The sequence below is a fragment of the Pyxicephalus adspersus genome, chromosome 3 (genome assembly GCF_032062135.1).
Source record: "Pyxicephalus adspersus chromosome 3, UCB_Pads_2.0, whole genome shotgun sequence".
Classification (NCBI taxonomy): domain Eukaryota; kingdom Metazoa; phylum Chordata; class Amphibia; order Anura; family Pyxicephalidae; genus Pyxicephalus; species Pyxicephalus adspersus.
This window is the reverse complement of record NC_092860.1, coordinates 131,622,147-131,648,815: the sequence shown is the minus strand read 5'-3', so window position 1 is coordinate 131,648,815 and position 26,669 is coordinate 131,622,147. Positions and strand designations below refer to the sequence as shown.

The 26,669-nt window shown below is 37.2% G+C and overlaps 1 protein-coding gene across 1 annotated transcript in view; it reads right to left on the bottom strand.

Moving 5' to 3' along the window:
• PPARGC1A (PPARG coactivator 1 alpha) overlaps positions 1-26,669 on the bottom strand; it is an 808,090-nt gene that overhangs the window by 161,652 nt on the left and 619,769 nt on the right. The gene's annotated exons all lie outside the window — the stretch shown is intronic.

The following is a 26,669-nucleotide window of genomic DNA, read 5'->3' as shown; positions in this document are numbered from 1 at the left end:
CCCTGACAATAATATTGCTATCCACAGCTCACAGTACATTGACATGACGGTCATTGGGAAGAATACCTCTAACATGTTAGGCAGTGGGAAGAATGTTACCCTTATGGATGGGTTAAAAGATCACTGGTGTCAGTGAGAAATGTCCTGAGAGGCACAAATTACTCATTGCTCAAAGAATCCCTAGCCACTTCTAAAAGAACCCTAGGGTTCCACAGAGCCATTTTTGAGAAATACTATAGTAGCTTAATAAGGTATTTATTTACATTGTGATGAAAACACGGGAAAAATGTCACACATAGTGCCCATAAAACTGTTCCAAAGTCTGTATATTCCTCAATGTGCAGCAAAAAGTGAGTTTATTATCAAGATAAGTTTATTTTTTGGTTAGTGGCACCATGAATGTCTATATGGCTTTTATTATTCCAACATTAATATTATACAATATTTATATAGCACCATCATATTACACAGTGCTGTACAAAGTCCATAGTCATATCACTAATTGTCCCTCAAAGGGGCTCACAATTCAATCTCCCTACCATAGTCATATATCTTTAATGCAGTCTAAGGTCAATTTTGGGGAGAAGCCAAATAACCTAACTGCATGTTTTGGAATGTGGGAGGAAACCCATGTAAAGTGTCCTGGTCGAGAGTTGAACCTGGGACCTAGAGTGCTAGCCTCTGAGCCACTGTGCTGCCCCAGTCATTCCATGACTCATTATGGTCAGGTCTAAATGTCCTCTTGGTCAACAGTGATTAGTAATGTCATGTCTCTGTGGTTGCGTATCCTTTGGTTAAAGACAAGAAAAGCTTTATAAGGTTTACACCTATTGAAGTTTTATTTATCTAATATAAATAAAATTAGCTAGTATATATTAAATTGTTAAACTATTCTACAAACAATGCAAAAAAAAAGTATAATTTCGTTTTATTTTACCATTAAAACATGCATTTCTTGGGTAAAAAGTGGTAAAATGGTAAGCCATGATTCTGGTGTATCTGTAGCCTGAAATGTTGCTGAAATGTTGATGAATAAAGACTATTAATAGTGGTGCTCCTAAAGGAGTTTGTAAAAATTCAAATGAACCTGGTCAAGAAGATGACTGGAAGATCATAGTAAAACAGCAACCATGGCTACAAAAATATATTCCTAAGGTATTTCTTTGCAATGTGGCTGGACAGCAACCTGCTAAACACCCAGCTGAGACTTATGTACCTGCATGTATTAATAACAGAGCTGTGTTGCTAAGATTAACTTCTTGGTTACGTAACCAATGATTAGTAAGAGGCAAGGTCTCAGCCAGATGATCTGTTGGTGATCCTGGTTTATACACAAATGTCTGGAGGTTAACTCCATCCTTGCCAGGAATTCTCTCCAAAATACTGAGGCCTCCATCAGCTCATTATACTTCCTAAAATCTACACATGAAGGTAAATCACAACTATTAAATAGTAATTATATTATTTATGTTGTATTGTAAATTATTATTGAGCTTTAAAAGCTTGATAAAACATTGTGAAATTATACATTATTAGTAGAAAAGTAAATTGGCCCCATTATGGTATAGTAGAGGACTTGATAAAGGTTTTGGGCCTATGCAGGGAATGTCCCCCTGTCTTAGGCTACATACACACGTACGATAATTGTCGTTGGAAAGGATCTTTCACGATCTTTCAGCGGCACCCCGCAACACTCTCTCCCCTTCGCTTTCATTACCATGGTTTATCGTCCATTGTCCGTGGATCCGTCAGGACAGTCGTTTGGACAATGGATGACGAGCACTGTACACACTCCAAATTTTTGTCCAACATCAGCCTCGAGCCGATTATCAGACAGTGATCAGAAAGTGTACCTATACTGAGAACTGATCTAAGCTGTTATTGCTTGTAAAGAATGCTCGTAAAGAATTACTAGTAGAAAAGTGAATTGGCCCCATTATGAAATAGGCAGAACCCTTTGGTTGCATGCAGGCATTCATACATTTCATCTGAAACCAAGAGTTTTTTATGCAAACGGAAGGTGGCCCTCCTTCTTCCATCTGTTGGTTCTTCCAAGTGATAGTTGGCCTCAATGACAAGCTAAAAGAAAGGTTGAAGGAAGGCTTTCCTGGAAAAAGAAAACATGTGGTTTGGCCCATCATCACATGGAAATGGTTTTCTGGCCTGGCCAAAAAAATTTCATATGAGTGGAATATAACACTATAGCTGATGTCAGTGAAATTTAAGACTGGTTAGAATACCAAATCTCATTAATCATATATGTCTTTTTAGTTTGTGTTCTCCTTGTGTTCCCTTTAAGCTGTTAATAGTTATGAAGTCAAATAATTGGCTTTACCAAAAGATATTTAATAAAAGAGCAATTGAAAGGAAGGGGGGAGAAGAAGACAACCCCAATACTGGCTTTATCCTGGGAGAAATTAGAGCAGTTGTCCAGAATTATGAAACTTGCACCAAAGACAGTCAATAGTAATGATCTTTTTCTCATTTTACTAAGCCGAGCAATATGTTTCTAGTTCTTGGGGATGCTGTGAAATGAAGACCACAACAAGACCGTCACAACCCTATATAATCAAAGATTCACCATTGGAACTTTAGGAAAGTCTTTTGCAATCGGCCAGAGCCTGTGGGTGTAGAGAGTGTCACCCTCTAAAATCAAATATCTATTCCTGCAGTCTTTTACAGCCAGCCTATTCTAATAAACACTAACATATAACAATAATAGAGTTTTGGTATGTGCGTAATTCTGTAATGAAAACATATTATGTCTGCTAATGGCCCTTTTACACATTTGTTAAAAAAAAACAATTTTAATCAAGTGATGGAAATAGCTTCTACATAAGGCAAATGGTAGAATGTAAACATGTATTCAATGCGTATTAGTTACAGTACATTTAATTCAAGGAAATAAAATATTTTTTTTTCTCTCTCTCCAGACTGCCAAATTAGCCGAGTCTGTTGCTTTGCTCTCCTCTCTTGGCAGCGTGTCTGGGATGAGATTTCCAGGACCGAAAGAGAAGAGCGCAGGCGAGATCAGGTAGAAAATGTCCTGCCTGAAAACAAAGTAACTATTACACAGTTAATTGTACTTGTCTAATTCAATAAGCTCGTTTAAACAAAGCAGGTCAGCGATTGATCCCAGTACATGTAAATGAGGTTAGCAAAGCATTACCATGACAGCGCTTGCTTTTTCAGCACAAAGCAGCCAAATATGGTTTCAAAATAAGGATTAGCTGAAAGTAGATTAAAGTTAACTAAATATGCAAAATCCAACCGCAGAACTGGTTGACTCAGGAATGGAGTCGTGTTAAAAAGGTTTTCAAAGGCTTAAAATCTTTGTTGTTTGGAGATTTGATAGCAAAAGGTTAAATAAAAGAAAAAACCTAACACAAATGCAGTACTATGTTAGGGTCTCCAGTCTGGACATTTACAGTGGGATGTTAAGACATTTTAATGGCACTGGCCTTGGAAGAAAAATATCAATTATGACGGATTTTCCTAAGCCAATCAGTGTTAAGACAGACTGGCACCATCAGTGCTCCCCCTACCGCCTCGAAACATGCATGTCTACAAAGATATTAGGATCATGTCCCAGCCTTTGAGTGCATGCATGGTTTGTCAGCGTCTAATATTTTTGAGCAGCCTTGATTTACCACACTTACATAGAATATAAGTGTCCCTGGATATTTAACTGCCTTTGTCTCTTATTTTTGTTTGGACTATATTGGAAACATTTGTCAAAGAACTTGATAAAGGTTTTGGGCCTTTGCGGGAAATGTCCCCCTGTCTTAGGCTACGTGCACATGTGCAATAATTGTCATTGGAAATGATCTTTAAAGATTGCACGATGCATGCACATACAGCACTGTTCTGCTCTTTGGAGAGGGGAGAATGACGGAGCGGCACCCCACTGCGCTCTCTCCCCTTTTTATTACGATTGTTCGTCATCTGTGGATCCGCCAGATTCTCGTCCGATATCAGCCCTGAGCCAATTATCAGACGATCTGATGTCTGTACGTAGCTCTAAAGAAGATGCACCAAATCATGCAAAATTTAAAGTGGGCCTATACTTAGAATTCATCTAAGCTGTTATTGCTTGTAAAGAACCGCTGGACCACTAGGCCATCGGATATTTTTTGGATCCATACTAGGTCAGGAAGGAATGTTTTTCCCTGTTATAACAAATTGAACCATTCTTTATATAGGGGTTGGTTTGCCTTCCTCTGGATTAAAATGTATTTAGGGTTTTATCTAGGATATGCTGGTTTGTAGTATGGTTATTTTCCTAGAGGTTGAACTTAATAGACTTGATGGAACTAGGTAAACTTCCTGGGCCTTGCTCCCCTAAAAGTTCTAGCGTTGTAAAAGTTAAGTCCTTTTGAACACGGCCTTGTACAGAAGTACTCCTTGTTCCCCTTGATGGCAGCCCTGTTGTCTGGATGTAAAGCTGATCTTTTGGTGCCATTAGTAACAGTCACACACAAGAAACAAGAATAAGGGTAACTGTGTGGCAGTTAGCTGGGCTGCATACTCATTCTGGGTCAGTGATTCAGAAGGTATTAAAGGCTGAGGATCACAAAACCCACCACAAAACCCAAACATGGCAGCTTACATTATCTTTCAGCATAGATCCACTTTAAACATTTATTGCATGCTGCTTCAGTTTAAGAGAGAAATAGTCTGGATGCAATAAAAAACCTAAAAACATTTATTTGTTTGCCTTGGCAGGTGATAAGCTTTTAATTGCCAAGTAAACAAACCAGGACGACTCTGTATGACACATAAACTGACATTTACAGCTCTCCCTCTGAACAGGATATGACATAACAATTCATAATGGCTGCTATCAGCACTAACTCTACTGTAAAGTAGGGGCAATTGTGGTTTTTACATAGATGATATTTCTTTGGGACAAAAGCAGGTATGGACAATAAATAGTTAGGAAATAATTTTTTGTATATTATGCCAGACTAATTCCACTTTAAAGAGAACCAGTCATAGGGCTTATGCAAAATCTAAATAAATCTAGTTATTTATTATACTTGTCCAATCCTAAATATGAAATTCTTTTTGTCCCCTTTTGAAATTCATGTGATTCGCCAAACCTAACACAAGTCAGATGATTATCGCCTAATACGAATTATTGGGCTTGTCTTTGGCAATGTATACAGCGGTCGCCCACCATTCCTTTGACCGCTCGCTCGCAGATCCTTCTTAAAGAAGAGTGGGGTGCCTCCTGCTCATTTTCCCCTCTCCATAGAACAGAACGGCTCTGTGTGCACAGCACTTGTTCCTTCATCTGTCACTCCAAGGAAAGATTATTTCCAGCGACAAATATTGAACGTGTGTACACTGTCTTTACCTTACATTACTCAGTATCTCCCAGTACAAAACACAAAAACAGATTTGTAGTTAAGAGCAATGTAAATACCTATTGTTATTTGATTTTGTTTAGTCTCACTCATGAGCTGGGAGACTGTGATCCAAAGAAATAATGACTATTCATTTAGCAAGGTGAATGTTAACATAGCTTGGGGAATAAAGAGAAGTTTCAATCACCTAAGCATGTACAAGCCAAAATTCTTGTTTTTATGCAAATTTAACCTAATGCTATTATAAGTTAACATATATATATATATATATATATATTCCAGCATACTAAGTGATCAGGCTTTATTCTTTTAAACCAACCCCATAGTGCGAGGCAAGGCATTTGACAGGGCAGCAAATGTCAGACATTACATTACCCTGAATCTCTGCTTTTCCTAGAGTCACTCCCAAGGTAAATCTATGGGGGGTTTTGGGAGTTTGCAAAGTTATGTCTATATGTCCCTATAGTATAATCTAAAAACTGTGTTTTTATACATCTGTAAATATTTTAAATGATATAACCAATTATACAGCGATGATGCAAGCCTTGTTAATAGGGATTAAGGTCATTAGTAATTGTCCTTTTCTCAATTTACTAAACTGAGCAATAGGTTTCTAGTTCTTGGAGATGCTGTGAAATGCAATCCAAAACAAGACCGCCATAACCCTATCGATAATTATAGATTCACCATTGGAACATTAGGCAGAAAAAATGTCTATATTTAGAAATGTGATTTATCTAGTAAAGAAAAACGTGCTTGAACTTTGAGATGGTTCCTCATACAAGGCTCTGGTTTAAAGTCAGGCACTGTTATAAATTACAGTTAGACAAGGTTTGATTTAGCAAGTGTTAATCCCTCACCCTTAGAACGATATGTACTTTCTTATGAGGGACAACATTCAGGACCACTTGGCCAGCTTCCTATACCTTATGTTGGCTCATAAAAATAAATTCAGCTTCAGATATAAAGACTTAAAGTCAGGCTAAGCAGAAACAAACTCCAAATAATCAACAGAGTAAATGCAAAAACAATTTTTAAAAAAGATATAAATGTGGAACGGATGTAAGTGATAAGTGTATGAAGAGGCCATTATTGACTGACATTGTGCTCTCATGCTGTGTATTCTAATCCCCACAAGTGATATTTGCATGCTGGACTCTTCTGCAATAGCTGGTGAAGTGTTCACAGAGGCGACATTCTGTTTTATGTAAGGGTTTGAATTCTCAGCTTGCTCTCAAATCTATAAACAAATTCTAGGGCTGGCTTCCAGATCCTAACCTTAAAAAAGAGTGATAATGCACACCAAATCCTTCCAGAGACCTGAAAATTAGTGACCTAAAATAGATTAGGCAATAGTTACCAACCTTCTCTGTTTTTTATAGTTCTAGGTAATAAACATTGGTCCATGCAATCTGTTCCTTCTAGATGTGTCCAGTTTTCATTTTAATATAAAATCCCCTCTGCTTATCTCAGTGATTGTCCTCAGTTAATGATAATCCGATAAATGATATCCTAATTTATATTGTAGCAATTAGGATGCAAAAAAAGTTTTCTTCAATCAAACTTGTAATAGTTGAGTATTTAGCAATCAATGGTGTGACCGTTTTACAGATTATTAGTCGAGGTACATAAACTGAAAGGCAGATAAGTGTTCTTGAAGAATACTCTTAAATATTGACAGCAAAGCTACCATTGTACTGTGAAAGTCATTCTTTAAAATGACGTGTTAAATGTTAAATGTTAAAATGACATGTTATTAACAATAATGTATGCAACGCTTTGGACAATTTGCTGACTTACTTAGAGGACGTTTCTGTTCTGGGAAAAAAAAATCCAACAAATATGTGTGACATAATGCTGTATTCATCTGGAATGCTTTTAATTTGTTTTCTTTGTTAACCGTTAACTGCTCTTTTGCCTTACTGAGTTCTGCTTGCACCTGTTCTAATTGAGTGTGTTCTGTCTGTGTGTGTTTTCTCTGAATGCACATGCTTTTCCTCACTGTTTATGCTTTCTATGACTGTATTTGCGTACCCTGACTGTGTCTGCATACTACCTTCTACCTTCTCATATTGGGCCTGAGTTATAAAAGCTCATCAGGACCGGAGAGGATAGACTATCGTAAACCTGTGTGAGCCAACAAATCTGGAATATATCTGGTCCAGGATTGGAAACACTTCCCAAATAATAGCAAACAGTTTAAAGAAATCCACTGAAGGTTTGCTGGATCACCCAGGTTCATCCATGGTAGTCTGATCTTCTCCAGTCCTAAAGAGCTTTAATAAATCAGGCCATTTTATTTGTCTGCTCTAATTGCATATGCCTTCCCTGACTGTGTGTTTCTGCTTTGACCAAATGTGCCTGCCCTAACTGTGTCTGTTTGGATACAACACGTACTTGCTCATTTTTTTTGCATCTGCTGTAACTGCCTGCGCCTTCCTTGACTGTGCATGTCTGCTTGGACTCCATGTGGCTCTCCTGAATGTATGCACCAGTCCCAATAGTGTTGACCTGTTCTTAAATTTGTATGCCTTCCCTGACTGTTTATATCTGCTCAGACATCATAGGCCTATCCTGACTATGCGTACCAGGCCTGAGTGTGTTTGTTTGCTCTGGCTGCAAATGTCCACTTTTCTTTACATGTGCTATAAGTGTCTGTGTGTTCTATGGGGTTGCAGCCTTACTGTCATTATGTGTTCCCTTTTCTGAGCACACTAGATGACAACTATAGGAAAGAGAAACAAATATACAGAAAGTAGCATAGCAAATGCGAGAAATGGGTGGAGAATGGGATGCAGATAATTGAGGAGTGAGCCATGAGTTTGTAAATTCTATAACTATAGGTATACCGGAAACCTCCAGTAATGATGACAGGTGATGGCCTTTTACTTTGACCAATCAAGTAAATTAGTTAGAAGGCACAACCTTACATTTGCAAAAAGTGCTCCAATCTGGAGTTATACTGAATAGTTTTAGTAACGATACAAAGTCAGATCCCCAAGATTGGCCGGGTGCTTGACAGGGATCAATCTTTATCAATGGAGACCCAAACAAGGAAATATCCAGGCAGCTATACCTATAAGAATATATCTAGGCACCTATACCTATAACAAAATATCCAGACATCTATACCTATAAGGATATATCCAGGTACCTATACCTATAAGGAAATTTCCAGGCACCTATACCTTTAAAGGAAATATCCAGGCACCTATACCTATAAGGATATATCCTGGCACCTATACCTATAGGGAAATATTCAGGCACCTATACCTATAAGGATATATTCAGGAATCTATACCTATAAGGATATATCCATATCCAGGCACCTATACCTATAAGGATATATCCATGTTTAACCATAGCCCTACAACTGATTACAATACATTGGATATTGCATGGGATGCGTTATATCTAAGCTGGAAGAAGCTCGAACCAGAAAGGAATGTGAGCATAGAAAAAGAAAATCAATGGTTTTATATGTGTTACTTTAACAATCTGAGAATTGTTTTTTCCTCTCTATCCCCCCTGAAACTGTAATAATATGAACTGCTCTGCTTTTTGTAGCTATGATTGATATTACTATCAAAACTGGTTAACCTATAGATATCTCCAGAGACTCCACTGGAGGAAAACAACAGCAAGAAATATCTTCGAAAAAATACACGTGCAATGACCAAAACGCTTTAAAATGTATCCAAATGATGCTATTTTCTCGAGAGACATTTATGTCTGGATGGTACTTAGCAAGACTTACTTAAATGCCTGTAAAGGATAACGAGGAATGGTTTACGGTGTAAAACCTGGGCTAGAGTCTATTTAAAAACAGTATGCTGGTTTCAAGTGGAGATCTTTTAAAGCTGAATTCTCAATTGTTTTTCCATGCTTGTGTATGTTTCCTGGGTGTTCGCTCCCAGTACAGCAATACATGGGATAGGTTTATTGTAGGGTGTATCAATTTATTTTCTCAATGACACCCCAATTGGAACAGCTCCCTGCCACCCCCATTCATTCTATGTTGGTCTGCCGAGGGTGCACCCTCACCAATCTAAACATAAGGTAAAAACCCAATTGGCAAATGGTTGTAGGGATGGTACCTCCTAAAGTTGAACTTTAGGTTAAGTAGGAGAATTCTGGAAACTCCTTCACATCTTTATTGTTGTCCCTTTGCAGATTTTCTTCATGTCTTTTCTTGTAAAAGACTGTTCCCAATACAGAAAGTGAAGGAGAACATCTTAGAGACAGCCCTGGAAAGAGGGAAAGCATGACAAGTGTTCTAATCTTTCCACAGCCTATCCTAAAGGTGCGTACACACTTCCAATTTTTATCGTTCCAATCGAACGACGAACGATCCATTGGGCAAAAAAATTGTTCGTAAAAAAGTAACCAACGACGCCGACGAACGAGGAAACTCGTTGGAAACGAACGACCGGACCGGCGGATCGGATTGGACGACGATCGTTGAACATCGTTCGTGTGTACGGTCGTTCGTTGATCGTCCATGGTCTGAGCATGCGTGATGAACGAACGTCCGTTCACTTTCCTGTCGTGCACATAGTTCCTCTATCGCTTAAACGATCGTATCTATTGTGTGTACAATATCTACGAACGATCGTGTCGTTATCTCTATGTGCAGGATCGGTGCTATACGATCGTTCGTATATATCGTGCAGGATCGTTCGTCGTTCGTTTTCCAACGATAATAATTGGAAGTGTGTACGTAGCTTAAGCCTAACAAAAAAAATTAGGTATACATACACTTGCAATGAATGGTTATAGAAGGTTGAAGGTGTAAACCCCAGACACAGAACTGCTTGAGTTGGTTGCCAAAGGTAGCTACTGTTGTATTGGTTAAACCCAACCATTGTTAGAGGTTTATGGTATAAACAAGCATTAACCCTTACCAGATCTGACCTGCATCTCACTGGTATTCTAAATATCTTCACCCATGTCTTACATTCCTAAACAAAAGCTTATGCTGATATATAAACTTATTTAATTGGTCTCCAGGAGTCTGAAAGAAATCAACATCCAGTGCCTAATCACACTATCTTAAAGGAGTATAGCAAAAAGGATTTCTTTGTTTTGGAAACAGTTGATGTTTTGGAGCACTGCTATTGATCAGAATTGAACTGCTAATAGGTGTGATCTGCTTAATTCACCCAAAGCCTAGCAGAGGGGCCCCTTGTCTTCCACTTGTGGTCCTTGACCACTGTTTATTCACATTATATGAGAGCTCTTCCTTTACTGCTCAAGTTGACCACATGTGATGTGCATGTGGGGGCCCTTCATATTCCCGCATAAATTGGAGGCAGTGTTGTGTTGTATCCATAGTAAAATGACAAGCTTTATCATTTTTTTTTCTGTAAACCCTTCTGGAATAGAACTTAAGGTATACCATCTCTGCATGTTGCTGCCCTAAAACCCAAAAAGCCTAGATAACACATGCACTGAGTGTTTATAGGAACTACAAGCATGACTGCATTGTGCACATTCCGTTTGTGTATTGATTGTACAGAAAAGCTGTTTACTTGGAGGTTAAAGCAAAACATGTGTGAGAATGACTGGTTTCACAGCACTTAATCCTGTAACTTGAATTGAATAATTGATCAGATACCTTCAAATGACAGCTCACTGGCCAAGGCTTTTATGTTGCAGCACAATTCACATTTGTTAAATTAGAAAACCAATATACAATGAGCAAAAACACCAGTCCTTGGTCCTGATTTATTAAAGCTCTCCAAGGCTGGAGACGATACACTTTTATCAGTGAAGCTGGGTGATCTAGAAAACCTGGAATGGATCTGGGTCAGGATTTAAAACATTTGCTAGGAAATAGCAAATTACTTTGAAGAAATTTATTTCATGTTTGCTGGATCACCCAGTGTATCCTCTCCAGTCTTGAAGAGCTTTAATAAATCAGGCCCAATGTATGATGCAAATGCTGTAATCTGCTTGGCTGCTATGGATTCCTGAATTTAGCACATCACTGTTGTTTTTTGGGCTTGCTTTTTTTATAGGAACCAGCTCATAGAACACGGGAAACATTGGTGACCTACATTTGGCAGGTCTGCTGAAAAGATAAAAAAAAACAGTAGCACTGTTTTTGGACTGACTTGAAGACAAGAGAAACTTGCAGAGAAAAACCCTCTATGATACAGATGGCACAGGAGATCCATCACTATACACATAGCTATAATGTCCTGTGCTCTCCTTTTCCCTACCATTCCTTGGCAAAATGTGATGAAGATATAAAACTCATATCATTATATCCTTAACACCAACCTGCAATTTTGCCCATTTAGGGGAAGGTAATAAGTTCACGAATATCTCCATCACCACTATTGGTGATGCCTACATTTCCTGTCTCTACGCCATTGCTCCAATTGCCCATCAAATCACCATTTTCAAGATGAAATATACTCCTAATAAAATGTACTATGTTGTTGACTCACATGAATTTAATATTATTATGATTATTAACTTGCATATATGTAGTGCTGACATATTATGCATCACTTTCAAAATATGAAAGCTGCAAAAGTGCGAAAACTTTCTCAAATCAGGATTTTTTTCATCATTCTGGATGTATATAGTTTCAACATATTAGGAACCATTTACTACTTACCACTTACCACTACTATCTATAGTCACTAACTGTCCCTTAAAGGAGCTAATGATCTAATGGCTTTTCTGTATTTACAACCTAAACCACTCCTTTGTTTATCAATGTGCATTTTAAAGTCTAGGTTCTGTTCCCAGCAAAGCCTGCTGGCATAAAGTTTGCATTAGTCCTCCAATCTCCCCAAATGTGGAATTTCTACAGGTGCTAAAGCTGAAAATAACAAATCCCATTTTTTTGGGTTATAGTATTGTTTGTCTTTGTATTTATATTGTAAAAAGAGAGGGGGTGATGTGCAAATAAGTAGAAAATATTTACTTTGGAACAAAAACGTGAAGCTATGTTCACTAAATGGTAAGTCATGTACAAATTATGTTACAAAACCAGTATTTCACTTGTATATGAATGGATGATGTGCACAAAGCTTCATCGTATTTGTAATGTGAACATTGCATATATCCCCTATGCTGCTTGACATCAACGGTATTGTTTAAAAAAAAATAGTTTGTAATGTTGAAGTGAAAAAAAAAGTTTTGAAATCTTTCTGTTCAATGTAATATATATATATATATATATATATATATATATATATACAGTATATGTATGCTCTATCTACATACTGTACATATATCTATCTACAAAACTTCAAAAACCTTGCCTTGATAATAATGTTAATGTATGATTGTTCATTTATCTTTACCATTCAGTATTTAAACATAAGTAGCTATAATCTAACAGTTCATTACACAAAAGACACAACCTTCAGAATGTGACTTTGATGTAAGGAGGTTGTAGGTTCATTGAGAGAATTTCTTTATCACACATCTGTGCATAATTTGGCAAGTAACACTTTCCTGGCTCCAATGAAATAAAATATATCACATTGTAGCAAAGAAATGAGTTTGAGAAAACGAGCTCAAAAATATATTTTTAGTTATACTTATAAAATTCCAAGAACCCCAACATTGTCATATTAGCATTGCTACTGCAATAAAAATGGGCTAATTAAAATCAAAGCAGAAGAAAATGAACAAGTAACCCAGTGAAAATCGTTTGCTTATTTCAGTAAAATAAAATTAGGTTGCCACACTTTATCCTGCTTTGTACATTGCTTCATAACTTCTATAATAAGGCCACAAAGCTTGAACATTATCCTAGTAATGCAAACTGCCTTATGAAATAAGCCTCACCTAAATCTAACTGATGAACAAAAGTTCACACATTTTGACAGAATTGAAAAATCACATTGTACAGTTAGGTCCATAAATATTTGGACAGAGACAACTTTTTTTTCTAATTTTGGTTCTGTACATTATCACAAATAATTTTAAATGAAACAACTCAGATGCAGTTGAACTGCAGACTTTCAGCTTTAATTCAGTGGGCTGAACAAAAAGGTTACATAAAAATGTGAGGAACTAAAGCTTTTTTTTTTAACACAATCATTTCATTTCAGGGGCTCAAAAGTAATTGGACAAATTAAAAAGCTGAAAACATTCATATTCATTTCTAATACTTGGTTGAAAACCCTTTGCTGACAATGACAGCCTGTAGTCTTGAACTCATGGACATCACCAGATGCTGGGTTTCCTCCTCTTTAATGCTCTGCCAGGCCTTTACTGCAGCGGCTTTCAGTTGCTGTTTGTTTGTGGACCTTTCTGTCTGAAGTTTAGTCTTCAACAAGTGAAATGCATGCTCAATTGGGTTCAGATCAGGCGACTGACTTGGCCATTCAAGAATATTCCACTTCTTTGCTTTACTAAACTCCTGGGTTGCTTTGGCTGTATGTTTTGGGTCATTGTCCATCTGTATTATGAAACGCCTCCCAATCAATGTGACTGCATTTAGCTGGATTTGAGCAGACAGTATGTCTCTGAACACCTCAGAATTCATTCGGCTGGTTCTGTCCTGGGTCACATCATGGATAAACACTAGTGTCCCCGTGCCATGGCAGCCATGCACGCCCAAGCCATCACACTGCCTCCGCCATGTTTTACAGATGATGTGGTATGCTTTGGATCATGAGCTGTTCCACGCCTTCTCCATACTTTTTTCTTGCCATCATTCTGGTAAAGTTTGATCTTGGTTTCATCTGTCCAAACAATGTTTTTCCAGAACTGTGCTGGCTTTTTTAGATTTTTTTTAGCCAAGTCCAATCTAGTCTTTTTTATTGTCGAGGCTTATGAGTGGAGTGCACCTTGCAGTGCACCCTCTGTATTTACTTTCATGCAGTTTTCTCTTTATAGTAGACTTGGATATCGATATGCCTACCTCCTGGAGAGTGTTGTTCTCTTGGTTGGCTGTTGTGAAGGGGTTTCTCTTCACCATGGAAATTATTCTGCGATCATCTACCACTGTTGTCTTCCATGGACGTTCAGGTCTTTTGGCATTGCCGAGTTCACCAGTGCTTTGTTTCTTTCTCATGATGTACCAAACTGTAGATTTTGCCACTCCTAATATTACAGCAAATTCTTGGATGGGTTTTTTCTCTGTTTTTGCAGCTTAAGGATGGCTTGTTTCACCTGCATGGAGAGCTCCTTTGACCCAATGTTGTCTGTTCAGATCAAAATCTTCCACATACAAGCACCCCCCCCCCCTCAAATCAACTCCAGGTCTTTTATCTGCTTAATTGAAAATGACATATGAAAGGAATTGCTCACACCAACCCATTAAATTATTATTATTATTATTATAAATAATAATAAACAGGATTTATATAGTGCCAACATATTATGCAGTGCTGTACAATAAATAGGGGTTGCTGACAGACTAATACTGACAGTGATACAGGAGGAGAGGACCCTGCCCTGAAGAGCTTACAATCTAGTAATAGCCTTTGAGTCAATTGTCCAATTACTTTTGAGACCCTGAAATGAAGTGATTGTGTTAAAAATGCTTTAGTTCCTCATATTTTTATGCAATCTTTTTGTTCAACCAACTGAATTAAAGCTGAAAGTCTCCAGTTTAACTGCATCTGAGTTGTTTCATTTAAATTTAACTGTGTTAATGTACAGAATCAAAATGAGAAAAAAGTTGTCTCTGACTGTCTAACTGTATCTTTTTACCTTATTTACAGGCAGCAGTTTTGTTAAAAGATGTTTTAATATTCTGGATCAGTGTTTTCCAACCCTTTTAATATGGGGGACCCATTGAGATAGAGATCATTGGTGTCACGTAGACTAGCGGCCGCTACCTGGTGGTCCATGGCTCTGGCTGTTGCAGCCCCTAGTGGGGTCAGGATAAGGACCCAGCTTTGGGGGATGCACCGGCCAGAGCCGTGGACCACATCCCCTGTACAGATCGCAGGCTCGGGGGGCAGGTTGTCTGTGGACACAACCCACCCACTCCCCCATGGCAGGTCTGAGAATGGGCAGGTTCTGGCATCATGACGCCACTCCGTGAAATTAGTGGTCTGTGAAAACCAAAAGGTTGGCTACCACTGAAACTGACCTGAGAGGCACAAATCGCTCATTGCTCAAGGGACCCATAGCAACCTAGGGGTTGGGAGGGGGTCCAGGGGGCCATGGTTGGGAAACACCAGTCTACAAAAATACATTAAACTCTTAAACATAAGCTACCAGGTTGGCCTCCCACCTCTTGACTCTCATTACATCAGAGAACTACCTCCTAAATGAAATATATTAGTATACAACTATCTTGTGTTCGGTCACAAAATCTGGAAGAAACTCCTACACAGCACCAAAAATAAAAAAGTTGATCCATGCTACCTGCAAACTAATAAACAGCAAAAGTTGCTAAAGCTCAGAACACAGTGGCAGGCGCAGATCCATAGGTAAAATATAAAGGAAAAACAGTGGGCAGTTGCAGATATATACCTGGGGGCCTCTCTGTAGAACAGTGTTTCTTGACCCTTTGAAATAACTTTCACGAACCACGCCAAGGTCCAGTGAGTTTAATTGAGGGGAGGTACCCTGTGCTATACTTACTCATTACTTATGCATTTCTATGAATTGCTTGCCACCCCAGTTCCTCTTCATACTGTTTACAAATGCCCTATTATTAACTATATTTTTTTGGGTGTCTGGCCTATATTTATTGAATGCTGCAAATGTAACTCAACTGGTTGTAAAGCTGTTGGTTTAATTCTTGCTCCCTGAGCAAAAGAAACTGCTCGTCTGCCATCATTGCAGCACATAACACATTGCAAATTTATCAATAACCTGAGCAAGTGCAAATAAAACTTCAAGTTTGCCAATTGTCCTTGGCTCTTGTGTGCATCAAGAAGGTAGACTATGATGGGAGAAGCTGTATGACCCTGAAATGCAATCTTAGGCATGCACAGAAGGACCAGCACGAAGTTTCTTAGGATTTTGGATGTGTGTATCCCAGGAGTTTCTGCACTCCCATTTAGTCTTTACCGTCTCAGTGGTCAAGACAGAAGGGGATGGGTTTTTTTTAAAAAAAAGGCATTTAATGAAAAAAAAATGTACTTGATATAGAAGGATTATCTACCCTAAAACAGCAATGACTAGGTCCCTCACACTTACAAATTTCTCCTTCTAATAATGGTATTTTGCAGCCAGCTACTCCAGATGGCACAATGGCACAGTCCTACATAGTAAGCAAATGCAGTAGGGGCCATTCACAACCCAAAATTCAGACACCTGCTTCTCTCTCACAGTGTGATCCCTGCCGTGCAGGTTGTAAACGGCTGATACCAAGTCACGTGTATTTACTTGCATTACTTACTTTTAAACATGATTTTTTAATGAACTCATACTTTCATATATTGACTTCTATCCACCTGGAGTTAAGCTTTAAACACATGCACTGATAAGCACCATTTTAAAATATGTTAGCCTATGATATATATTTTGTCAATGTACAAGGTTGAAAGTTCCTTTTAGTGATTCTATTTACACTGACTGACTTTTGGTCAGAAACAAACAAAGGAATGAAGTTATAGAATGTAGCCTCATAAAGTAAGAAATGGATATATCTATAACACTTCAACTGTGCTATGAATAACTTTGTAAATAAGGAAGTGGAACTTGTCAGTGTTAAAGCATACTGGGGCCTCATTTTATCACTTGGGTCCCACGTTGCCAATAGAGTTTTTGATATAACTAGGTAGTAAACCTTTTTTATGTTCCTGCTATACATTGTAATGTTATTTAACTTAAGCAGTTTACAAGTAGTCCAGGTCATAATTAGGACTGTCAATGCACACAGGGGTGCTGAACCTATACTACTGCTGAAAAAAATAAATACATTGACAGCTCCCAGTAGCAAATGCCCTCAGAGAGTTATATGTATGTTTCTTTTCTCAGCAGTGGCAGTTTTGGATTTTTATATTGCAATGCTAGAGAGTTCGAACACTGCAATTAGCCTTTCTGGCATGGTTGTCTGTCAAAATATTGTAACTAATACACTGGAACACTTTTACGGAATTTGGTTTAAAAAATCCACATTAAATAGATTGTTTTTGTGGTGTGTATAATTTTTGTATTGTTTATATTTGAATTTATTGCAAAATATATTGTAATGGGTGATACTATGGATAAACAGCTAAAATATAAAGAGAGGCAAAACATAATATTAATTTGAGTATAGGAGAACATGCAATATATTTTCTGGTACTGTTGCTTCCTGATTGGTTATGCTCTGTCTTATAGAAGTGGGGAGACATTCCATAGTGTGAGCACAATTTGTTTTTACAGCAAATACTCTGAGAAAAATAAACACTTCTTTCTTGTGTTCTCTTGTTACAAAACCTTACACATGTCAGTCAGCCCTGATGAAGGGGATATAGATCCCTGAAACATGTTGGGTTATCAATAAACCTTTAATACTATTTCTTATTTAACCAGGGATTTTTAAAATATTGTTTACATGGGCAATAGGTTCTGCCCATCCATATAAAGTGGTGCATTTATGATTGCATATTCCTTTTTATCAATACATGAGCAGCTCATTCACTAATTCTTATAATAAAGTAGTCTGTACCTCCAAGGATTTTTTTCTAATTTGTTATTGAAGTCATTGTTATGCTTTACTGAACTATGTAACATGCTGCTATGGAATATTTGGCAAAGTAATATCTTTTGTTTTTTCTTATGTTTTGTCTGAGGTCAGCAAGCATACAAATACATGGCGGTAAATCAAGCAAGTTACCAACAGAACCAGGTATCCATCTAGATCAAACTGCATTTGGGTGGTGGTGAGTGTTGGTTTCTGTAAGCTTTAGGAGCCATGTGTGACAGTTTGCAGTTCCTTTGACATAGTTACCATTGCGTTATGGATAGTTTTCCAAGTAAACATGTGCTTGCCTAGGAAATGGTCATGGTCATGTTTTACATTGGTGCAATGAAGTAGTAATATATAAATCAAGCTGATACTGCAACTTTCTTTTTATTATTATTATTACTATTATTAATATGATCAATATTAATAATAATAATAATAATAATAAAAAGTATTTATTCAGCACCCAAATACATACACAAAAAATGGCATAGGAGGAGGAGAGGTCCCTGTCCAAAATATCCTACAATCTAAAGGCTCTCTTTATAAAACAGGGAATCTGACATTCCTTCAAACATTCCCCGGTGGGAATCATTTACTACCCCTGAAACACATGGGCCTGGAAGATTCCCACAAGTTTTAAAAATAGTGCCCTAAGAGTCTTATAAATTATATTATTGCTCCAAAATGTTTTTAACTTGCTGCAGGTCACCATTGATTAATCTTCCACATAAACTGAAACTTTCTTATTTTACTTACATATATATAATTGTGAAACAATATGAATAGAGGGATTGTAAGATTTAAGTACTATGCCATAATGTTAAAGTTCACATTCCGGTTTATTCCAATTGTCAGATGGAAACCATACAATTAACCAATATTGATGAATGGGGCAAGACCCCAAAACAGCATTGGCCTTATTCACACTTTCCACCCAATGTTTTATGGGAATAAACAAGTATGTAGCGCAGTGTTTCCCGTCTTTTTTAACTTGATGAAACCCCTAAAATAACTTTCATGTCTTCAGGGAACTCTTTCTATTATTACTATACATACAGCACCGTTCTGCTCTATGGAGAGGGGAGGGGGAAAGCGACGGAGCGGCACCCTGCTGCGCGCTCTCCCCCTTCCCTTGCATTATGATCGCTCGTAGTTCATCGTTCGTGGATCCACCAGGATGGATCCACGGATGATGAACGATGCCAACTGTACACACGCCAGATTCTCGCCCGATATCTGGCCGATGCCGATTATCGGGCGAGAAAAATCTGACGTGTGTACGCAGCTTTAGTCTGTTGGCATTGCCAAACAATGCAAATATTTATTTTATGCAACTTTTAGGGGACAGGAATGAGCCTGCCTATAATTCTGCTTCCAAGATTGCTGTCTTGACCTCCGATATAAAGGTGCTTTATATCCCATGGGAGCAGAGAACTGTAATTATTGAAATCATTATCATGGTGAATTATCGTGTTTTTGAGTAAAATGCTGCTGGCCTGAGGAGCTCTTCATAGGAGCAGTTCACGGTCAAGTTGAGACTCACTCATTTAAGGAAAATTACTGAGAATGACCAAAAAGCCTAAATAATTATGAAAGTTAATCCTTGGAGAATGTGATATTTCTTAAAGTCTAAACCCGTCTTTTTCTCGTATTCAGTATTTGTGAAAGGCCAGGAAACATTTTCTTTGTAGAGAGTATATAGAAAATAACTATGCATCAAGATTTTGCTTACAGATGATGCAGGGTGTAACTAGTATGAGCTGCATCAGCAAAGAGTGCAATGAAGACAGACAGTCCAATATAGTGCACTTAGGGGGATCAACTATTTTAATACCTAGAAGCCTGTACTTTAGGCTGACAAAGGAGCCTAGTTCCTACAGTTATATTCATCAAAATACCATTGTCCTGAGAAATGTAACAGGAGCTGGAATGTGACCTGAAATGGGTGCCTGGTGGGAGGTGAAATTATTACAAACTGCGAAGCTAAAATCCCTAAATTCACTCATCCCTATTGGGCTAGAGCAGATGGAATACTATGGCTAAATATATATAGGCAACAAATTGTTACTGACAATGAGCAACATTTAAACATTTTCACTTCATTTAATATTGTAGCCATATATAAGTTATTTTTTACTTTTTTATTAAACAGGGTTGATTAAAGCAGGAGCTTGTTTAAGTGCAATAATACACGGAAACATGTCATCCCTTCTGTTACCAAAAAATACCAACGTCCAGGCTTAATTCAGACACAGATAGTAAAATCTCATACAATATTTAACATTTATGACAACTGCTTTTGATCTTTAAAGTCTTCTATGATTGTGCTTTGATAGCATTTGTTTGGGCACGTCCTGTTATAAGATGGCAAATGTTCTGTTCCTTTCTTCCAGCTGAGTTTGTGTTGTTACTCTGATATTTCTGATAAAAACTACAAGTGGCCTGTTTACTATATTTTACTAGCACAGAAACTTCTATCAATTATAATTACTAAAATGCATCAAAGCTAAGAAAAACAAATTATTTTTGGCACTTTTTAGGCATAATTCTACATGATGAATACTATAAACATTTAGCAATAAAACGTCTAAAAAAAAACGTCTTTTGTATACGTAGGCATATCTAGTTTAATTTTGCTTAATTTTCATGTTTCATTAGTTTACTATGCGGTTATTATTGAGGTCATTATTTCAAAAACTACAACCAATCTAGCAAAACCAATACCATATTTAGAATCTGTGCATCAAATATTGTTTAAAATGACTTTAATCTGCTTGGAAAGAAAATGGTGGTTTGTTGACCAGTGTTATATTAAATTTAACAATAAGTATTAACAATCTATTTATTACCACCCATTAAAAAACATTTTCCAAAAAAATCCAACTTACACAAAATATACTTTATTAGTATGTATGAATTAGTGGAGCATTTCTTACATATAGTGGTATAGATGGCAGGCTATCCTGGCATCAGTAAGGCCAGGAGTTTTACTGGCAAACCTAACTATCTAGTGTTAGACATAAGTAGCTACTGTGACCTCTTCTAGGTACCATGGTGGGAAAGGGCCCTGAGTATCCTCATGGAATAATATACCAGGCCAAAATGTCTGACAAATCCAAAACTTTTAGCAGACACTCATCTATCTGCAATAAAATCAGTTTCAATAGCTAGGACTTACAACAACTGACAATACTCCAATGCCCAGAGAACAACACAGAAAGAAGATGTCGGTGGTAGAATATTGTATCTTTAGGTAGAAATATGCACAAAAAAAATAAACATTGCAAACTGTGGGTAATATTTTTTATTTTTATATTTAATATTTTTATTTATATATTGCAGTACCTTTTTTTCTTTACTTTATTGCATCTTTGTGTCTTATTTATTAAAGCTCTCCATAGCTGGAGAGAATACACTTTCATCAGTGAAGCTGGTTGACCCAGCAACCCTGAAATGGATCTGGTTCAGAATAGAAAACATTTGCTAACAAATAGCAAATTACCTTTAACAAATCCATTCCAGGTTTGCTGGATCACCCAGCTGTACAGATGGAAGTATATCCTCTCTAGCCTTGGAGAGCTTTAATAACTCAGGACCTTTGTGTTGCACTGCAGGGCACCATCGTGTATTTCAGAAGGCTCTTAAAACACATACAATAAAGCATTACATGAACACATAAGCAGACATATGCATTGATACAGCATTAGTGTTGGTTGAATATCTCACTTTTGGATTCGACAGCTATTCGATTGAATAAGGGGATATTGTTCAGGTGATCGAATGCCGAATGTCGAACACTATTAAAGTCAATGGTGGGAAAATTCGGGTTATTCCCTGATTGCTCTTGCAGCCCTTTACTAGTTGTATGTGTTCTTGGATAGAGTTTCTCTATTCAAGAACACAGGAGTCCTGTGTTCCTGGATACATAAACTCTATCCAACAAAAGAGATTGTGCTCCCTGATCCCTCTAGTGCTGCGAATTGCACACTGTTCTCAATGAATGCGACCACGGCCGCATTCATTGAGAAGATCTCCGAGGCACTAGAGGCTAAATGGGGACAAGTTTCCCCATTCAGTCACCACTAGTTCTCTGTGATTGGCTGGGGAAAGGAAAATCCTGATGACGCTTGAGGAAGTGATGAATGTGGGGACTTGTCCCCATTTAACCTCTAGTGCCGGGGATCCCACACTGAGAGGAGGATTCCCACGGCTGTGCAGCTGTGAGAATCTTCCTGTCATTGTGGGATAACCTGTAAAAAAACCTGTAACAAATCACACTTTCAATAAATTACTTTACCATTAATTTTTATTAATTTTTTATTATTAATTTTTATTTTTTTGAACACTTTTTTTACACATGACTTTGCGTAATTTGTGAATCCTGTGTTTTTCGGGTTGGGTCTATCCGAATTCGAACAGCCATATTCGAGTCGAATATAAGGACAACCTGAGTTTGAACACCAACACTTTACAACGCATATAGGTTAATGGGTTCTAACCGGTCCTACTTGTAAACATAGTTTTATAACTTTGTGATAAAGTTAGTAACACACTGCATCATATATGTCATCTTCTATTTGATTTCATTCACTGCTTGTTAATTCACTGCAAGTAGTTTACATTTTGAGCTGGTCCTTAATTATGATAAAAGGTTTTACAGAGGTCAGGATCCTTTTAAGAACAATTAAGTAGTTAAGGTTTTACTACAAACAATGGTAAAACATATCATAAACTACATCTCTACAGAGGTGAGCTGCTGACACATCCTCAATAAATTAGGAAAGCCGCATTGAGTAACTGAGATTGCTGCACAGAATATCAAGAGCCTTGTAATCAGTGACTCACTACTTGAAATCTGTAGCAGTATTATTTATGTCAGGCGTATATAGCTCAGAATTCTGTACAAGCCAGTGGACTGAATGGGCTGGTTCAGGGGTAAGCTATGCAGTTTGGCTTCATTTGGCCAGTGAATTGTGCAGTCTATTCCCAGCTGGTACATGAATTCTTATGACTCAGTTATTTGATATTCATGCATAGCATTTGTTATTCCTGATGGCCTTCATATGAATGAGTTTTAACATGTCTCATGTGGTGTCCAAAGCTGATTGAGTATGTAGTTGTCTTTTGTAACTGTCTATCCAAGACATAAAAAAAAGTATGTGCAACATAGTTTATAACAAGTACAGTAGAAAAGTAAAGACGTTGCTAATGTGACAAGTTGCCCATCATATCAAGATGCATCACTCACTGTTCTATATATAAATATATATATATATATATATATATATATATACACCTTTCCATAGAAGGAACCTATCTGTCCCTACTGCATAAGTAGAGATTGGTTAACCATGCTGCTCAGTGTTGGTTTGTATATAATTCTACAAAAGCTAATTTTATTTCTTGTTCAGTTAATATTTTCTTTCTACGTCGCTCAAATTTCCAAAGGAACAATTCGCAATGGTACATAACACCCTTTATTTGGTCTACTCTGTAAGCATTGCTATTGGTGTTTTACCACTACTATTTTATTACTGCCAGCGTTATCATAACGGCCATTATAATAAACTCCATGTAAAAGTCAATTCACAAAGATTACCGCACAGGCTATCACTCTTCATAATAAAACCAGCTTCAGGATGGTGATAACTTTGACTTTCAATAGGGGTTTGGTGAGGAGAACAGGAATGGTGGTGATAAAATAATATTTCATGAAATAAAATAATTTATGAGAACATAAGGCTTTCAACAATTAAATTCCAATTTCATGCAGAAAAAATAACGATTGCACTCCTAAGTAATATTTATGTTTGAGAATTGAATATTTTTAAGAGAAATAAAAAATGGCATAAAGATGATAATAATATTCATCTTAGTGTATTGAGCCAATAGTCTTTTTCATTTCTTAAAACATATGTAGAGTTTTTCAGCGCATTGCAACAAATTTTGACTTATTTTTAAAAAAAATGTTTTTACTTGCAAACAGAAATTCCAATTTGCAAATTTGTGATCAGACAGGTCTTTATTGCAGAAAGGGATAGGCACTTATTATTATTTGCCTGCCACATCATCTTCTAAAAGAAAAAGTGTATGATGCCAGGATACCACATGCTTCCTGGCATCCTCTGGGGCTGGACAGGGGTTACGTCATCCTGGCCCAGACAATCAAGATGGCTAAAGATTGAAACCAAGAAGAGGAGAAGAAAGAAGATTGCAGTGCCAGTGATGGTACAGGGATAGGTACGAATACGTAAAAATCTGCCTTTCCAAGAACTAGAATAAATACACAGCCATCTGTAATCTCTACACCAAGCATTGGGAGCAATGGAAATAAAAGTACCACTTAGCAAAGTCCATAATTAAGTCCATAATTAAATCAAGACAACCAAAAATGATCAGTTATCTCTACTTCTACATAATCCAATCAAGAACGTACTAATTACCCTATCCATACTTTGTGTAGGTAGTCCTTCTTGAAATCATTAATAACAGTCTTTGATTTATCAATTCATGAATCATCAATCATCAACAGTTTTTGAAGCAACCATTCTCAAACAGGTTTCTGTGGATCTCCTTGGTTCCCAAAGCAGTGGTCCTCCTATCTTATATTCCTTGCATTGTTCAAGGTCTAACAAAATTTGGGAGGGCCACAAGAATCACTTCAGTGATCTTTTTGCCAGTCTATAAAGATTAAATTTGATCCACCACAGTAAGAGTGACATTCTTAACATCAACCCTTAATTTAAAGGCATTATTTAATAAATTTATTTCAGAAGGGGGGGGTTAAGACCTGAACATTATTAAGGGATTCTCAAGGAGAAAAAGGTTAGGAAATATTAACTTAAATAACGGAAAAGCTTTTTATAGGTAATTTGTTCTTTATCCCCAGGCACATATTACTGTAGCTTCAGGGCAAAACGCACCTGTACAATCTCATAGTATAAAGCACTACTGCTCTGGATCTACTTAAGAGGTCAAAAAGGTGCATGGTATTAAGAGATTTCTCTGATAAGTTTATTGATAGACAATAAACTTTAAGGGCTTGTTTCACCCAATAATATATACATCACATCTATAGCCGGTGGCCAAGAACATCTTTGCCTGCTTTATCACAGCTTATTTTATGAAGAACTCCAAAAATAATAAAAAATTATATAATAATATTAATGTAGGGAGGTTTCCTAAGAGAACTGTAGCAAATTATGTCTTTCTTTGGCTTTGTATGTATAAGTATGTCAAAATAGGGATCTCCCTGAAGCTGAAACTAGACAGAGTTTAGCAAGGCACTTAACGATGTGATCACTTTGTGGCCCATTTATAAAGCATTGCATAGCTGTACTGCGCATTTATAAAACATGTGAATTACAAATGCAAATTAAAGTTTGCTTGTAATATTAAGTGCAATCATTTAAATTATTAAAAGCGGTAGGACAATTGGAATGTCTAGTTGTCAATGCCATATGACCAACTTCTTCTACTATCAGCGTGTTGTCTGTAGTTATGCAGAAAGAATCCATGGAGCACTGCAATCGGCTTGTATATTGCAGACACTGCAGTGTCTAGAGAAGAGCTGATATCTGCTCACCACTATGAAATAGATTCCCTTGTGTTCACTGTGGAAAGCAGGGTCGGAAATTCATGCTAAAGTTCATAGGCTACTGTGTGAAACACATTCTCATTTCACGCCCATTAATTTTTAAATGTCATCCTCCATGTACAAACCACATTTTTCTAAACCAATACTGACTCAATGTTATATCCAAAATTCCAAACTGGTCCATCAGTACTGAAATTCTAGGAACTTCTGCTCATATATTAGTGACACAAGTGGCAAAAGAAATATTCCTAAAATGTTTATAGGTTTATGCCATGTCAAAAACGTCACCTTTCACCTTAAAAATATTTTGAAGGTGTCATAATAACATTAGTAAGTCTTACAAGTAGAACATGTCTTTGATCTTGGGTATTTTAGAAACACAAAGAATGTATGTCATTGAAGTCTTAAGTCACACACAGGGTAATGGATGTGCCACTAATTTTCTTTGTTTGCTATATACAGAAGAAGGCTATCACTTTTTAAGACACAGATCAGATTGCACTGTCATATTAGTTGTGTGTTTGGACTGTGGGCTATTCTTGCAGTTGAACCAGTTTTAACAATACCATATGTGCCAATATTGGGAAACAAATTGGGATGATGTACAGATAGGTCTATGCATGGCATTGTTTTATGAGATCTCTCTATATTAACATTGGCTGAGTATAATGCTCTGATATGCTAACTCATCATTGAATGAAAACAATGGATCATTCATTGAGAAATGGCACTGTCCAACAAAAATGTACAATGGTAATGAGATTCTGCAACAGAAGGAGGAACAAACTGATGGAGGTATGAAATGCAAGCACCAAGAGGTGAACATATTTTAGCAGACTCAGTTTAGAAAAGGCAAAGCTTTCGTTTCTGTGAGAAGCTTCATAGCATGCTCCTAGGTTTTGTCCTCACTTTTTTATTGTATCATTATTATTATAGGTGACCTCATTGGCCAATGACCAAAATAAGCTTTGTCAAGATTATCTTACATTCAACCAAGATTTAGAAGAATTGGAAGGCTGCTGCAGATATGTGCACCTTATACCTGCATATGTTTGTCTTATGTTGATGCATAAGTTGGGTCTTCAGCTGGTGG